General features: G+C 41.4%; 1 protein-coding gene across 1 annotated transcript in view; it reads right to left on the bottom strand.

The window, feature by feature from the left end:
- Positions 1–18,895, bottom strand: part of sytl2a (synaptotagmin-like 2a) — a 128,381-nt gene that overhangs the window by 108,449 nt on the left and 1,037 nt on the right. The gene's annotated exons all lie outside the window — the stretch shown is intronic.

Here is an 18,895-nt window from a genome sequence, read left to right as displayed (position 1 = left end):
ATCAAGGACCAGTCCTTGTGCCCAAAGAGGAAGTAAACTCAGATATAGTCATATATCGTTGAAATATTGAAAAAAAAAAATATATATATATATATATATATAATTTTTGTACCTGATAAATAACGCGATAATATATATTTTTTATTTTTTATTTAACCTTTATTTATCCAGGCAAGCAATTAAGAACAGCAGCCTGTCCAAAAAGCAAAGTCCTTTTGTGGGAAGGGGGGGTGGGAGGCTGTAACAAAAACAAGGGTATGTACATGCATACAAGTAAATGAAATACAAAATGACAGTAGCAATAGTATACAAGGACAACAATAAATAAGGGAGAGAATGAAAGGGAGAGAGGGAAAAAGAGAAAGGAAGAGTGAGAACCAGAGGGAGAGAGAGAACCAGAGGGAGAGAGAGAGAAGAAAGGGGGAGAGGGAGGGAGGTATAGGTGACGGGGCTAAGGGGGAGGAGAGAATAGTCTGAGGGCTATGTCCCCCTTGACATAATTGAATAAGTAATATTATATCCATTGTCCCCTCCCCCCTATCTTTCCTATAGTATACTTAGAACTGCAAATGATATGGTATTCCCAGACTTGGAATACCAATGGATTCCAATTGTTTTATTGCTGGCTGTGTTTTGTCTGCTTATGATTATGTCTTGTTGTGCATCACCGTGTCTTGTCTGATAATGCGTAGGTCTTGTTGTCCATAACTGTCTCGTCTGATCATGCTTAGGTCTTGTATACAACTGTCTCGTCTGATAATGCTTGTGTCTTGTTGTCTATAATTGTCTTGTCTGCTAATGTGTATGTCTTGTTGACAACTGTGTCTTGTCTCAATGCTTATGTCTTGTTTATAACCGTCTTGCTTGCTAATGCTTACTGTATGTCTTGTTGTATATAACTGTCTTGTCTGCTAATGCATAGGTCTAATCTATAATTGTGTCTTACCTGCTAATGCTTATGTCTTGTATAGAACTGTGTCTTGCCTGCTAATGCTTGCTTGCGTCTTGTATAACTGTCTTGTCTGCTAATGCATGTCTTGTCTATAATTGTGTCTTACCTGCTATTGCTCGTCTTGTAAGCATGTATATAACTGTCTTGTCTGCTAATGCTTGTCTTGTTGTATATAACTGTGTCTTGTCTGCTAATGCATATGTCTTGTCTATAAGTGTGTCTTACCTGCTAATGCTTATTTCTTGTAGATGTGTCTTGCCTGCTAATGTGTCTTCTTGTATACAATTGTGTAATATTGGCTAATTGCTTGTGTTTTGTTATGAACAATTGTCTGCTTCTTGTGTGCCTTACTGTGCCAACTATTTTACTTACAGTATTTTATATACTTTACTTTTATTGTCTTTTAATTGTCTTTTAAATGCTGTTATGTCTTCCTGCATCGAATGGCTAAACACCTGGCCAGGTTTAAACAGTTGAAAATGTGCCTTTTGACTAACATTGGCACATTTACAGAATGTTCATTGTCCCTGTAAAGTAAATAAAATAATTTCACTTCAGTTTGTTCAATTTATTCACTGTGTCCATGGAAACAATGATGATCACAGTCATAATGGTATGGTTTCCGTACAGAGAAAAGATAGTCGGTTTACTTTTCTGATAACTACAGTACATCATTGCATAACTGATAAATGTTCTGACAAGCAAAATATTTGTGTAATTGTGATGCTAGCTATGTATAGGGCTTGGGAAGCAGACATCAATATCTTGGGCAAGCCGCCATACGTAGAGGATCATTCCCATAGAGAGACGAAGTCCCTCCCCTTCCGCTGTCTCTCATGTGACCTTATTTTGGAAAAATGTATGGTAGTCAACTGTGAGACAAATCATTTTGATTCATTGAGCCATGAATTACAGATATGATGTTTCTCAATTTAAAAGATAATTATGCAAGTCAAGAAAGTTGATTAGCTAACTTTATTGATATCTTTTGATGCTGTAATCTAACCTTAGCTACACTTAGCTGACAATTACACTTGGACAAACAAATGGACAAACATCATAATGTGTAATGCATGGCACAATTCCAATGGGATTCAAATCGAATTGATTTGTAAAGCCCGAAATCACAAGGTAATGCCCCCATGGGCTGTACAAGTCTTCTTAAACAAGTCAACAAGAAACATCACAATAAATCAAGAACAAAAATCCACCATAAAATCCAAATATGCGACACTCCCAGACATTCCCCAACGGAAAAATACTTTACATGTAAATATATGTTCTTATGCACAAACTCAATGGTGATCGGCCATTTTGCCAGGTCAAAACTAATGCATATATGAATACATTTACTGTGAATGTTCTAAATGCACAAATTCAATGGTGATCGGCCATTGTGCCAGGTCAAAACTAATGCACTTTGCATGTTGTAATGCAGTCGTGGAGCTCTAAGATGGCTTTTGAATTGATTGAAAACTTTATTAACAGAATGGGTACAATACAGTACAGCTCAATACACACAATTGTATTTGCAAATACAGTACTGTTTGTGATACAGAAAAGAGTATACATTTGACGTAAAAACTGTACATTGGGGGAGGTTGGGTAGGTGGGGTGGGGTTGGGTGGGTGGGGGGGGCTGTACATTGGAGGTGGTTGGGGGGGTTGGGTAGGAGGGGTGGGTGGGGAACACTGTACAACTGTACAAGCAAAACTGTACATTGGAATATTGACAAAACCATACTTGGTAATTTACTGTACATTGGAGGGGGTTGGGCTACGACATTTACAGGGGCCAGTTTTGAATTGCAGTCTCCCGTAGGTGTTCTTTGAGAGTGGTTTTGAAAGTGGGTAGTGATTCACATTCCTTTACAGCTTTGAGTAGGGCGTTCCACATTGATGTGGCATAATTGCAAAACGTGTTTAGTCCCTTGTTTGAGCCGAATCTGGGTTTAACATGATTTGTGGAGCTCCCTCTGGTGTTGTGATTGTGGTATTCACTGACCTTTGGGAAGTATTTTGACATGTACATGGGTACCTTGGTCGTGTAGTGTATCTTGTAGACCAGGCCCATTGCAAGTTGCTGTACTCTGTCGTCTACTCTAAGCCATCCTAGGTTGTCAAAGTGGGCAGGGGTGAGGTGGGTTCTAGGAGTAAGGTCAAGCAGTAGTCTGAACAGTTTGTTTTGAGATGTTTGTAATTTTGTTTTTAGTGCCTTTGAGGTGCTTTGGTACCATGAGGTGAAAGCATAGTCATAGTACCCTTGAATGAGTGCTCCTGCCAGAGTCTTCAGGGTATTCTTGTTTACCAGATAGGAGATCTGGTACAAGAATCAAGTTCGTTGGTTGACTTTTTTTTATTACATTGGATGCCATTTTGTCACAGGAAAGATTAGCCTCTAGGATGGAGCCCAGGATAGGTAATTTCATCTTTCATTGTGACAATATTGTCACCCACTGTAACTGAGAAGCCGTCGGTCTTGCTGAGTTTGTTATTTGAACCGGCTGGCTGGAATATATGAATACATGTTCTAAATGCACAAATTCAATGGTGATCGGCCATTGTGCCAGGTCAAAACTAATGCACTTTGCATGTTGTAACGCAGTCGTGGAGCTCTAAGATGTCTGGCTGGAATATATGAATAAATGCACAAATTCAATGGTGATCGGCCATTGTGCCAGGTCAAAACGAATGCACTTTACATGTAAATATGTGTGTTCTGATGCACAAACTCAATGCTGCTTTATCTGAAGTAAAGACATTTTTTCCACTTCATCAAGTTTCAAGTGTGTTTATTATATACAGAATACATTATAATGCAATGCTTTTTTATAACTTGTGCGTCTTAGATTAGAATATACAGAATACATTATAATGCAATGCAAAAATGTCAGAATACTTGTCATACTACCTGTCATGTATGGACGACTCTACACCATGGAACACAGGTAAATGTGCAGCACAAACACAGCTGAGTATATGGGTTGAGCCCATGAGGAACTTGCTAAATGTAATTCAAACAGCTAACAGTACAGGAATGGTTCTATATTGTATACTGTCAAAAAACGAGTTCTGTCGTTTTTGCTAATTTCTGTCGTTTTTGCTAATTTCTATATTGTATATATATATTTCTATATTGTATATATTGCATATATATGCAATATATACAATATAGAAATGAGCAAATAACGACAAAACCACCTAGTGTTTATGATTTATGAAATGCAGTAAAGATATTATATAGAGATATTTTGATTGATTACGTTATATGCCTATATATATATGAGCTATATATGCAGTAAGTGTGTGGCATTGAGGCTATATGCAGTAAGTGTGGAAAAAGAAATACAGGCATATAACGTAATCAAATCAAAATTTCCCTATATATCTTTACTGCATTTCATGAATGATAAACAACACTAGGTGATGTGTTTTACCCTATGAACTTGGAATAATGCGTCTCAGACGAGCAAATATCATGATTTGCGCATGCTGCAGAAAACTCCTCATATCTCGGTTTCCAGGAAATGCGCCTCGATTTTGGCCAATGTTTACCTTTTTAGCGTGGAATTGTGAACGAACGAAGGCATGTAGAAACAACGTTAATATTAATATAAACGGAGAACAGGGTAGGACCCAAGATTGAGCCCTTTAGTGATGGCAAGTGGCTCATACAGGATATTCTCCGTCTTGACCTGTTGGATCCGGTTAGTAAGGTAGCTGGCAAACCAGTTGCAGCAGGTCGGGGATACACCAATGCTGGAGAGCATACCCAGAAGGGTCTTGTGGTCAACTGAATCAAATGCCTTGGCCAAGTCTATAAAGCTGGCAACACAGACCTGCCTGTTGTCCAGGTCAGTGATGATGTCGTCAAGGACCTTAAGGGTGGCTGTGATGCATCCATGGCCAGAACGGAACCCAGATTGAAGATCGGACAGAATATGATGTGTTGAGGAAATTATCCAGTTGCTTAAGGACCATCTTCTCAAGAACTTTAGCCAAGCATGGCAAGATGGAAATAGGCCGGTAGCAGTTGGGGTCAGAGCTAGAGACGCCCTTGAAGAGGGGGAAGATTAGAGCTGATTTCCAGTCAAAGGGGAAGACAGAGAGTTGAATGGACAGATTGAATAATTGTGATAGGGTCAGCTAAAAGATGAGCGGCTGCTTTAAGAAATTGGAATCAAGCCCATCAAAGCCAGACTTATTTGGATCCAGTCTGGAAAGTTCTTCCCAAAACTCAGGAATTGAGAACAGATTGAAGGAAAAGCCATTGGTAATGGAAGGGGAGGACAGAGTGTGTGGTGGGATGCTATGAGGGTCAGAAGAAGAGAAGGCTAGTGTGGAGCTTACAAAGTGTTGATTAAATAGAGAAACCATGAGAGAGACTTGTCGGTAATGACAACAGTGACAACAGAGTCTGCCCAGCATATTGCTGGCCAATGTACAATCAATAGACAATAAACTGGACGACATCAGAGCAAGGATTCAATTCCAAAGAGACGTTAGAGACGTTAGAGACGTTAGAGACTGTAACGTTCTCTGCTTCATCGAGACGTGGTTGATGCTGGACGTCCTAGACCACGCCATTCAACCGGCCGATCACTTCTTCATTCACCGCAAGGATCGAACAGCAGAATCCGGAAAACAGCGTGGAGGTGGAATAGCCTTCATGTTGAACAACAATTGGAGCGATCCAGGCAACGTGAAGGAGCTTTCGAACCACTGCTCCCCCAACCTGGAGTATATATCCATCAAGTGCCGGCCTTTCTTTCTCCCGAGAGAGTTAACGTCGATCATCTTGATTGGAGTGTATATTCCACCACAAGCAAACACAGGCGATGCGCTGTCCAAACTCCATGACGAGGTAAATAGAATCCAAGCAGCTAATATTGATGCTGCTATTGTGGTTGCAAGTGATTTCAATAGCGCCAACCTGAGAAGAGTATTGCCAGACTTCTACCAGCATGTGACTTGTAACACCAGAGGCGGTAAAAAAGGCGGGGGCTGCTGATGGAGACTCAGTGTTCAGGGTAACAGAACATGAGGTGAGGAGGACCTTTAAGAAAGTGAATATCAGGAAGGCAGCAGGACCGGACGGCATCCCCGGCCACGTCCTAAAAGTCTGTGCCAACCAACTGGGCCCGGTATTCACTGACATATTTAACCTGTCCTTGGAACAGGCTGTCATCCCCACCTGTCTGAAGAAGTCCACTATTATCCCTGTACCCAAAAAATCCAAGCCTGCTTGCCTCAACGACTACCGCCCTGTAGCTCTCACCTCCATAGCCATGAAGTGCTTTGAGAAGCTAGTAAAGGGCTACATCTGCTCCTCCCTCCCCATCAACCTGGACCCCATGCAATTTGCATACCGCCCCAACAGGTCCACGGAGGACGCCATAGCCCATGTGCTGCACACAGCAGCATCACACCTGGACAAGAGGCAGGAGAACTATGTGAGAATGCTGTTCATCGACTACAGCTCAGCATTCAATACCATAGTCCCCTCCAAACTCATAGCCAAGCTCAGGGACCTGGGCTTGAACTATGACCTCTGCCAGTGGGTCTTGGACTTCCTGACGGGCAGACCCCAGGTGGTGAGAGCAGGCAACTGCACCTCCTCATCCATCACTCTCAACATAGGGGCCCCCCAGGGCTGTGTTCTGAGTCCCGTCCTCTACTCCCTGTACACACATGACTGTGTGGCACAGCGGAACAACAACACAATCATCAAATTTGTTGACGACACAGTAGTGGTGGGCCTGATCTCTGCAAACGACGAGAGGGCCTACCTGGAAGAGGTCAAGGTCCTAGTGGGATGGTGTCAAGAGAACAGCCTCTCCCTGAACGTCAGCAAAACAAAGGAGATGATTGTGGACTTTAGGAGGTCGGGGGTCAGGGACTACAGCCCCCTCAGCATCGACGGGGCACCGGTTGAGAGAGTGAACAGTTTTAAGTACCACGGAGTCCACATATCCGAGGACTTGACATGGACCACACACATTGACAGTGTTGTGAAGAAGGCACGGCAACGCCTCTACTTCCTCAGGCGCCTAAGGAAGTTCCAAGTCAGTCAGAAGATCCTTAAGAACTTCTACTCATGTACAATAGAGAGCATCCTGACTGGCAATATCACCTCCTGGTTTGGGAATAGCACCGCACAAGACCGTAGCAGACTACAGAGAGTGGCCCGTTCTTCAGCTCAATGCTTCCGTTACCTCCTCCAGAGGGCTACTGGAAAAGATTACAAACCTCCACATACAAATTTATTTGGAATAACAAACCACCTCGCATAAAAAGATCCACCGCACAGAGAAATAAAGCAGACGGTGGCATGGCAGTCCCAGATTTTTTACAATATTTTAAGGCCTTCACATTAAGACCAGTGAAGATATGGTTTGACCCCCAGGCTTTGGTATCTTGGAGAGAATTAGAAGAAAACATGGTAGCCCCACAGAGACTGGAAGACATAGCACACACTAAACTTTCAATCAAGCATTGTGAGCGAGAATTTGGCCCAATAATTACCCATGCAATCAGAACATGGCGGGAAACACAAAAGAAATATCCTAACCCTCAAGAATGGCATAATCACACTCCCATATTCAATAACAATGCACTCTTAATGGGAAAACGACCTATAAGATTCCCTATATGGGAAGAGAAAGGCATACACTCATTAGGGGATATTTTTAATAACAAGGGCCTCTGTAGTTATGTCGAAATATGCATAAAGTTTAACCTCACCGAGTCCACATGGCTTTTTTACATACAGTTACGACTTTGTATGAGATCTCACGGTGTTCCATTACTCGTACCAATTGAACACCACAGATACCACAAATTTTTCTATGAAAGAGATACATTGGGAGGTTTTGTATCAAGTTTTTATTATCAATTACTAACGTCCTCGTATGAAACCCTTCAAATAGACACTGTCTGGAGGAGGGATATACCAGACCTGGAATATGACTTTGATTGGCAAGGAACCTGGGCAAATGTCCGACTTACATCAAGGAACCCGGATCATCAACAAATCAATCTGAACTATATTCACAGGACATACTTGACTCCTATAAGGCTGTGCAAAATGGGGCTTATACAAGACTCCAAATGCTCCCAATGTACAAATGGGGACGAAGGAACATTTATGCACATGTATTGGGACTGCCCACCAGTTAAGGCATTCTGGAAAGATGTGTCCCAACAATTATCAACACTCGTATTTTGGAATATACCTGTACACCCCGCGGTATTACTATTGAATGATTTTTTGAGTTTGCAGTGAATCCACAACTAAAAAGATTGGTTTTATCGGGTATCACAGTAGCTAAAAAACTGATCGCATCACGTTGGTTTCAACCGGAAAAAATGTGCCGAAAAGTGTGGTTTCTTACATATCTTGATGTGATATATCAAGAAATATCTACAGCAAGAATTCTGGGGCTCAATGAATCCAAAATGTCAATGTGGTTAGAAGTGGTGGAGAGAATAAAAGCTAGCTTATAATGGTGGTGTCTGGTTAGGAGTGAGGGATAATGGAGGTACTATCCAAGAGGGGGTCTGGGAGGGGGGGGTTTGAGCTGGAGCATATGTGTGTAGGGTTTTAGAAAATAGGTATTAGGGGTATATTATATACTAACATTTATATAATTGTAATTTCGCTGGATATACACTGTATACGGCTAAAATGTTATTATAGACTATTTTTGTTTTATCCTGTTTCTGTACTTGCATATATTATAACCACCTTTACTGAAAGTTTCATTATGCATTGTGTGTTGAGTACTGACTTTTAATAATTTTTTGTTTTGCAATAATAAAAAAAATATAAAAAAAAAAAAGAGAGTGGCCCGTTCAGCCGAACGCACAATTGGAGGGGGGCTTCCCACTCTCCAGAACATTTACAACAAGCGGTGCATGGGTAAAGCTAAGAGAATGATCAAAGACTCCAGCCACCCAAACAACTGTCTCTTTGAACAGCTGCGGTCAGGCAAGCGATACCGGAGTCTCATGGCAAGCACAGAAAGACTCAGAAGAAGCTTCTATCCCCAGGCCATCAGGATGCTCAACAAACAATAACACTATGTAACAACCGGGGCGGCTACGTGGCGCAGTGGGCAAGGCGCTCGCAACGAATGCTGGAGACTAGGCTCGAACAGGATGCCTCCTGTTCGAGCCCCGCTCTCCACATTGCTTTCAGTTTAGCTAGTCGTCCACAGTAATACACATTGGCCGTATTACGGGGAGGGAAACTGAATGTAACACTATGTAACAACCATCAAATGCACTCACAGCACACACATCCACACGCACACACTCACTTTAAACAAACAACTCACTGCAGCACCCACTTTACACACTTTTAGAACACCTAAACACACTTTATATTTATTGGTAAAGAATTTTCACTACAACCCATACCTCATTACACCTTACTGTAAATTGTACCTAAATTGTACCTCATCCAATTTCTCCTTTGCCCTATATATTATATTGTATATTAGTATATTGTATGGTAACTCAGTTACTTCTACTCTGCATTGAACATTGTACATATGTACATACTGAACACTTGTGTCTACGTACGTGACTTCTATTTTATACTGCTATACTTATTTTATTTTATACTCATCTATTTTTGTCTAGCACAGTCTCTGGAGCGTAACAGAAAGAAGCATTTTGTATAAAAGTATTCTGTACTTCTGTATGACAACTAATAAAGAAACTTGAACTTGAGTGTCAAAAATCATGGATGGAGAGGCTAGGAGGAGGCTAGGAGAAGAGAGTTTGTTTTCCATGGACTTGACTGTGGTCCAACATTTCTTTGCATCAGTGCCACACGTTGTACTGTAAGTTTCTCCTTAGGACACATTTTGGCTGTCCTGATGACCTGGGTACATTTGTTCCTGCATTGCCTGAAGGCAAGCCAATCAGCTGGAGGCTTAGAGGTACAAGCTTTTCACCAGAGTGTTCTTTCGACGTACAAGCTCAGCCAAGTCATGAGAAAACCAGGGGCTAAGGCGATTCTTGGTCCGGTATAATTTCAGACGGGCGTGTTTATCAATGATAAGGCCAAAAGTGTTCCTTAAAGTAAGACCAAGCATCCTCAATGGAGGTGAATAAGTTGAGTCTCTCCCAGTCTGCAGCAGCAGTGTCATTGAGAAAGGCCTGCATGTCAAGCTTCTTCACACAGCGCTTGGTCACGAGTACTGGGGGTAGTAAAGATGGGTAGTTACAATAAGAATGTTGGTTGGTATGCATAAAAAAAATTGTTTATTATTTTTTTTTTTTTCATCTACAAATCTGTCAAATTTGAATTTTTCCACATGCAAGGATTATGCAATGTTTTCAGGAAATAACTCATTCAGCATGGATGGAAGCATAAAAATCAACTGACAAGGTTTTGGTGGACTAAGACCAAAACCAACTGAGTAATGGACTAATTGACTTTGAGGGGACAGCCCAAGTAGGTAATGGATAGAGATTTGGGGGGACTTTCAGAAGTGTTGCCTACAGTATAACTAAAAGCATAAAAAATAGAAGTGATGACAACAGATACAAGTAAGAATAGATAACTTAACTAAATGTACAAGGCCTAGTTATATCACAGGTTATCGGGTGATATTATTTACATTTACATTTTGTCATTTAGCTGACGCTTTTATCCAAGTTTTGTACAACAAGACAGCAGGAAGGGTACAACTATCAGCTGAGTAACAATGTTCATCAAAGTGTTGAGTGCTATAGTGTTGGTTAGTATATTAGGACAAGTGCATGACAGTAAGGTTAGTTAATGTAACACTGAACGGCACAGGAAGTCCTTCATTCCAACAGCCATCAGACTTTACAATGCATCACTGTGCCTCACTGCATCACTGGCACAGGGTGACAGTTACCATCTTCCTGGACTTTTACTTTTAAAAACAACACTGTTCAATATTACACTTACTGTAGACTTCTGTATATTTTATTCTATTCTTAGGCAATTTGTTTTGTTATTCTTGACTTTGTTCCGTCTAAATGTCTAATGTGAGCGATTTGTAGTGTAAAATTTCCCGCTGGATGATTAAAGTATTTCTATTCTATTGTAACTTGTTTTATTTCAAGGAGCACACTATTGCAGGGCGGCTGATTGGCGCAGTGGGCAAGGCGCGCCTCTAACGCAGGAGTCGCTGGGTTCGAGCCCAGCTCTCGGCGTTGCTACCGGCTGGCCGGTCGTTCATACTAAACACAATTGGCAAGTGTTAGAGGGTGGGATAGCCGGTGGGTGGGGATTTGACGTTGTGGACAGCGACTCCTACAGGTCGGTTTGGTGACGCCGGTGCGACGGAAGCAGGAAATAGCGAGGGCAGCGTGAGCCTCCCACGTGTTACTCCTCGCCATTGAGAGCTCGAGCTGCTGCGGTGAAAAGATGCGACAGGCTGCCTCCTCGTGTACCGGAGGGGACACGTGATGCAAGGCTTCTGTCCTCACTACAACCGACCTGTGGGAGGCATAGTCTAACAACGATCAAGACAGGGGAGGGAAGAATTGGATACACGAAATTGGGATGGGAGAAAAAATGGGGAGAAAAGGTGGATAAAAAAACGAGTTTTATTTAGAGGACTATATATCAGCCAGTAATCACCTCATCACCTGTGGTTCCGTGAAGTTTGTGCGTTGTGTTTATCTCTTTCTGATCGTAGTGACTGATACCCTCTCTCCTTCCCCGTTGGTACATTTGTCTCAAAAAGAATTAACGAGACACTGGAAACAGGATACCTCTCCTGGATGTTGACGTTTATTCTCATAAACATACTCTGTAAGATGGAAAACAGTTCCGAAATGTCCTTGAAAAAGTCTTAATTCATTATTCTAATGGTGTCTCTCTATCAGCCCGGTGGTTGTCGCGGCCTAGTGTTATCCAAAAAGCTTTCCCCATTAGCCGAAGCTAGCTCGTGGCAACCGGAGGGTGGGGCCACGTGTCAGATTCCCTTGCCCCACCCTCTAGCTCCTGTCTCTGTCTACATGTCCACGCTTCGTTTTTTAGTCCGAGTCAAACCAGAAGAACTCCCAGCTATAAACTATAGTCCTTAGCAACGGCTGACCGCCCATAGCAACGACTTCTGTTGATAGTAAATCCCATCCCTAGCCGACCCACTATCTTTGTTGATGCGGCTGGCTGCTACTCCCCCATCTCTAGCACTCTGCCTGCTCTGCTTATGGAGAGTTCTAACAATATGTCTTCCCCGTCTGCTCCCCAGCATAAAGCCTGAGTGTCAGAGGAGATGTTTGCGGTCATTGACAGATATTTACATTATGTACACATTGAAAAACATGGCTATTCTATCAACTATTGTAACTAGTTTTATCTCAATGACCACACTATTGCAACTAGTTTTATTTCAAGGACCACACTATTGCAACATTTTATTTCAAGGACCACACTATTGCAACTAGTTTTATTTCAAGTCACTATTGCAACTAGTTTTGCGACATGGCTCCTTATTTGATATTCTGTTGGGCTAGAAGATGCAACATACTTTCTCCAGGCACCCGTTGTGAAACACATTGATGTTGTCCATGTCTCCTTCTACCACTCGCCAGCATTCTGAGCCATACATCAGGACATACTGTATATCAGGACACTGTATAGACAAGTGGTATTTATATATTGGCATTCAATATTGATTGGCATTTAAACAAACATATTGACAAATTATTCTAGAATATCGCTGCTGTTGGGCGATGTCCTTGTATCTCCACAAGAGTCAACTTCAGGAATTTTCAGATTGAATCCATGTATTTTATACACTGGGTTTGGATGGTTTTCATGGTATTTATGATCACAGCATGTGTTCACAGCATAGAGAACGGTGTGAACTTTCAATTCTAGTAAAATACAGAAAATTACCTAAATTGAAGATTCAATGTTTTTGCTTGCCAGCAGTGAACACAAAAGGACCTCTGTAACTGCAAGTCAGCTCAACAACCTTTCAGCTCACTGAGGTTGACACTTCAGACACCACGAGGAAGTTGTTTTCTGATGATTCACCACTGCTATTGGCTAACGCCGTTTCTGAAAATGAGTCTTAAAAACCTCATAACCTGAAGATAGTCATCACATTTGACTGAAGATGTTTTCTTCTTCCTTTTTATACACCGTATTAAGACACAATATAGAGCAACCTTTCAGGGGGGCCAGAATGTGGGACCTATAAACACATCTATCCAATAGCATTGTGAGGCTGAACAACAGGACCGATTGACTGTGTAAATGTAAATGTGCTAAAAAAATTTAGAAAACGTTTTTATTTTTAAACAGAATTTACCATTTAAATATTATTTTTGTTGCTAAAAGCTAAGTGATGTTGTAATTTTGCAAAAGAGGGTCTTACAGGGTTTTCTGATCAAACTAAAGCCTACGGCAGTAGTGAATCATAAAGTAAAAAAAAATCAGTAATGGTAAATATTATGAAAAAATAAGTCTTGATTTTTATATTATGACAAGAATGACTCTGAACCCATATGTCAAAAAGAGTTGTATGGTCCTTTAAGTACAGCATAAGGTACAATACGGGAGATGCAAGCAGAAAAGCACAGTAGCCGAAAATTATCATGGTTGCAGTATAACCCATTATAATGGATTCTAACATCAGTCACCGACAAACCTCCTGTGACTTGCAGTAATGTGGAAAAGAGCTTTAGATATACAGAGTATAAAACAAGGCAAAGGAGCAGTGGGCAGACTGGTCCTAGCATTGATTGATTGATTGAATACTTTATTTTGACACAATCGTAGGACAAACATTTGAAAAACAAACAATAACTGTCAACATGCTGGTCAAAAATGGATAAAACACAATAAAGCCAAGGCTTGTTTCCATTGTGGTCCATACATGGAACATAAAAGGCACAAAAACACGAATGGACATGTACACTACACCATAAAAATAAGTACAATAACACCTAACCTGAAAATTCATACAGTCAACTAATGTTAAAAGAAAATCCGCAAACCCTTAAAAGCAACTCATGATAAAGAGAGATAAAAGCCAAGTTATGATAAAAGAGATAAAAACCATATTAAGACCAATTTGAGTTGCTGCTGAGCCATGTTTTTAGGGCAGATTTAAATCCGAGAGGAGAGTTCAGGAGTTTAGCAGACTAGCATCCTATCTGACGTAGGCTAGGGCCCTGAGGAAAAGGCTAATGATTAATCTCAGTTTCAGCTTTCTTCTCCCACACTGCAAAATATAGATGTACTGTATGGCAACAAGCCAGGAGTGCAAGTTGATAATTCTCACCATCTAGTTTAGTTACGAGTTGTAACAAGTTATATTCACAGGCAAAACCAAAACCAAGCAGTCTCTGGAAACTACTTTCAACGAGATAGACAGACAAGGCATAGACAAGAGGACAGCCGAGCTGATGAGAAGTGACAGCTTGCTATTGAGGTAAAAATAAGATGTAGTGTGTCTGTATTCTCTCTACACCTTATTGTAGCTCTACTTTGATAACTTTACGTGTTTGATCTATTCTATACAGTACTTTGGTTCTCTGGTTTTCTAAGTATGAGTTTTATTTAGCTGCGAGGAGAATTCGGCCGAGTTGGCCCTTCTGTCCGTGCTTTGGTTAGTCAGTCAAAAAACTTAAATTGCGTGTAATCAAATAAGGATAGGAAGAGCAGATGGATGCAGGGTTGACTGTGTTGTGGAGCGTGGGCCCCTGTGGCAGGAGGCACTGAGCAGGGAAAGATCAGTTGCAGCTACTGTACTCATTGAAGGCTTTCTTGGTAAATGGTGCATTTATATAATGCTTTTATCCAAAACGCTTTACAATTTGTTCCTCACATTCACACCAACGGCGGAGGCAAGGTGCCAACCTGCTCATCAGGAGCAGTTAGGGGTTAAGTGTCTCGCTCATCGGGAGCAGTTAGGGGTTAAGTGTCTCGCTCATCGGGAGCAGTTAGGGGTTAAGTGTCTCGCTCATCGGGAGCAGTTAGGGGTTAAGTGTCTCGCTCAGAGACAGAGCCAGCTAAAGGTAAGGAAGATTTGTCCCTGACCATGTCCAGATATCTGGCTCGCCCAGTAAACATTCCCAATTGAAAATCTAAATCACATGTATCGCCTAGTTCAATAGGCAGTGAATAGACATTCATACGAACCAAGTTCATTACTTTTAGAATGAGTTATTAGTGCTTTTCACCACACACTGGTTACATTGTAGGAAGGAGTCTCTACTTGTTCTTCAGTTTCCCTAAATTGGAATTTTTGCATTGTTAGCATTCCACTTTGAAACCATTACCATTACCAGACGACCGCTCTACCTCCTGAGCCACTGTCGCCCCCATCACGGTCACTAAATCTACATCACTGTCAAAATTAGGTAGTGGCGGCATACAAGTTAGAGAAGCGGGCTTGTGACCAGACGGTCGCCGGTTTTATCCCCCCAAAATTGGGCGGGGGGAAGTAACCGCTCTCCCTTCCCTCAATACCCACTGTTGAAGTGCCTTTGAGCAAGGCACTTGACCCTCCCCAACTGCACCAGTGGAAGTGCTTTGTGCCCAACAGCAGAAGACTGTTGCACTTTCACTAATCACGAGAAAAAAAAAATCTCCCAAATGTCACAATCAGTTTTTTATCGTCAAATCCATAGTAAATTGAAGCAAGCAAATCAAGCAACTTGAGAAACCAGTTTTCAATAACCTGAGAAAAGCTGACAACACGGATGACTTTGTTTTACTTGTTGTTGGCAAAGACCATTACTTATTACTATAATATAATATGTCACAACAATGCGTTTGCTAGTGGTCTGCAGACAGATTATTATTTTTAAATGGCATTCAGATAAACTAAATAAAATGCATGTGAAGTGTAAGATGTGGAGATGGAACATGAATTTAATCTATATGATTTGATGTATTGATGTCATGCTTCAATTGAAGCCCAGCCCATATGCACTCATAAGACACTTTTCCTTTTGAGCAAACAATGAGCAAATATACAACTAAACTAAACAACCAAAATACAAACAAGGCATCTATAATACAACATAAGACAAGAGCCAGAGCCAGGAATGGATAAATGAAAACAAAAACATGAGCCGAGATTGCCTTCTATCCCTTCTATCTATACATTCTGTGTTATTATGTCAAGAGTCTGGAGGAGAACCTACAGCACCATGAGCCAACTCTATGAACAGCACAGACCTGAAAATACCCAGGTGCAACGTCTCCGTACAGGGCTGCTGCATCATGTCACTGTAGCATAAGGACTAAGATCACTTTTGTATGCTCGGTTGAATATTACAGTAACAAAGTACTGATCTAGGATGAAGGACTGTTTGGCTTTCCAGATGTTCCTACAAGCTGGTGAAGGTAATTTATTCAGTGATCCTACATCAGCACTTGTACAACACAAGCACTAGCTCACACCCTTGTCTGTTAGATTTCAACCTCTCTCAGGTGTTTGGGGGAGGGGGAGTAGACAAAATCAGAATGGCGGAAAATCTAATATGGCGTTCATGGGTCCTTATGGCAAATTTGTTCTCTGCAAGTAGCCACATTTCTGGAAATAATTTGTGTGACTGTATGACAAATGTATCAGGAGATCAATTGAACATTTAAAGTTTGTCTTGATGGCTGCGCTCAGGGGCGTAGCTGGGGGGGGGGGGGGTAGCTTAGCATGATTCCAAGGGCCTAGCACTGGGGGGGGCCCCCAAATATATATTTTTTTTTACTAGACATCACTCAGGTGTATTATTGATGCTCTCATTGATACTATGTTTGTTTCTGAAGTGTGTGTGTGTGTATGTGTGTGTGTGTGTGTGTGTGAGATATATATAGAGAGAGAGGGGGGGCTTTGGTAGACTATTGCATTGGTCCATTCATTGAAGATGAACGCAATGCGACATCCTTTACTAGGCTCACCCACCAACAGTGCAGGTGCTGAACTGCTGATCCGAATGTATAGGTAAAAAGCATATTATGCGTTTTCATCAATAAAAAAATTGCCAAAAAAATTCCGCTCGCGTGCTTACACGCGCTCGCATTCACTGGGGGCCTACAAATACATTCTTTCATGGGGCCCAGAATCTGGAGCTACACCCCTGGCTGCGCTAGAGGAAAGGTCATGGGGTCACCAAAATCAATAGGGTTCTTCCTCCAGAGGTCCTGAATGTGCACTGCAAATCTGAAGAGATTCAAATGAAAGTGATCACATTCACACACAGGGTGTGCCACGGCGGCAGTCAGGGGGTGAATGATTATCAGATGAGGTCATCTGAAAATGTTTTTTTACATGGCCATTTCTTATTCAGAGTATTGTCTTAATATTAGAGTATTACACTGCAATGGACATTTATTTTTTTACTAGCAGTGGGGGCAAACTACAGCTGTAGGGGTCAATTATACGTACATTGAAAACATTCAGGCTTTATAGTCGACTTCATTCTATTCTACTATTATTTCATGCTGACAAATAGTGACTTTGTCCACAGCAATGTTTTCCTTGCCGAGGCCGGTGAACTTGAGCCAAGTGACACAATACTATAGGTTTTTCAAGAACCTAACATCAGGTCAACCAGAGAGAGCTGTAGGAGGGGATGTAGATGATACCGAGGCCAGCGTGACGCTCAGAGAAGAGAAGAGCTGTGGGCAAAAAGCTAGAGTTAAATGGCCTAGAGGGCAAATGAAAGGAAGGAATGGGAGACTGTTAAAGGAAAACTCCAACATTTTGGGAAATTAGTTTCATCTTCCCTGGAGTTAGACAAGAAGATACATACCTTTTTTGTCTCTGTGCGTGCATTTAGCTTTGGGAACAGTCGCTCCGTTAGCGTAGCTTAGCTTCATCACTGGAAGTGGGGGAGATCCGGAGCTTCATCACTGGAAGTGGGGGAGATCCGGAGCCTGACGTTCCCTTACACTGTATACAGTCACGAAATACACTCCAAATACAACTCCAAAACGTTCATGTAAACATGTTGTGACCTGTGTATTCACCACATGGAGAAATAAAAAATAATTGAATTAGACAATTACGTTTTATAAGCAAATATACTCTGAACTATTTTTTGCCTAACCACTCAGTGATTTCAACGTGTCGTCGTGATTGTTGACATTCTCATTCATTCAAAGGATCCGAACCGATTGAAGTTTATGGATACCATGACTTAAAATCCTCTTACCTCCCCAATTTAGAAAACAGTAATCCAATGGCTGGTATTGATAATATACTACTAACTACTGGACGCTCTGAGCTAACCGGAGCTAACACAGAACAGGATGGTAAAGCATATAATGACTTCCTTTCTGGGTTTTTCAAAATAAAAGTGCGACGTTTATAGCAGCGGAAAACATTTATTTTGTACATTATCTAATGTTAACACGAACCTAAAATAACTTTAGGTTAGTAAAGTTGTAACGTTAGTTTAGGTTCGTGTTAACGTTCGATAATGTACAAAATAAACGTTTTCCACATGTTTACATGGACGTTTGGGAGTTGTATTTGGAGTGTATTTCGTGACTGTATGCAGTGTAAGGGAACGTCAGGCTCCGGATCTCCCCCACTTCCAGTGATGAAGCTCCGGATCTCCCCCACTTCCAGTGATGAAGCTAAGCTATGCTAACGGAGCGACTGTTCCCAAAGCTAAATGCACGCACAGAGACAAAAAAAGGTATGTATCTTCTTGTCTAACTCCAGGGAAGATGTTAAATAAGCTAATTTCCCAAAATGTTGGAGTTTTCCTTTAACAGGGATTTGAAAATTGTGTTAAAATGGGATTAAAGGAACAGTAGTAAATAAATGAGACATTATTTATGAATATGATGCTGAAAGATTTGGAATCATTGAGAGAAAGAAGGTGGACAGATTGCAGTCAGTTATGTCCAGACTGCAGAAAGAAATAGACATTAGTGAAGGAGAGGAGACAGCTAAGGAAGCAGTGGAGAAAGGTATCAGTAGAT

The sequence above is a fragment of the Notolepis coatsorum genome, assembly GCF_963971535.1.
Source record: "Notolepis coatsorum genome assembly, chromosome: 8".
Lineage (NCBI taxonomy): Eukaryota > Metazoa > Chordata > Actinopteri > Aulopiformes > Paralepididae > Notolepis > Notolepis coatsorum.
Note: the sequence above shows the minus strand (reverse complement) of the source record. Positions and strands in the feature narration are given on the sequence as shown.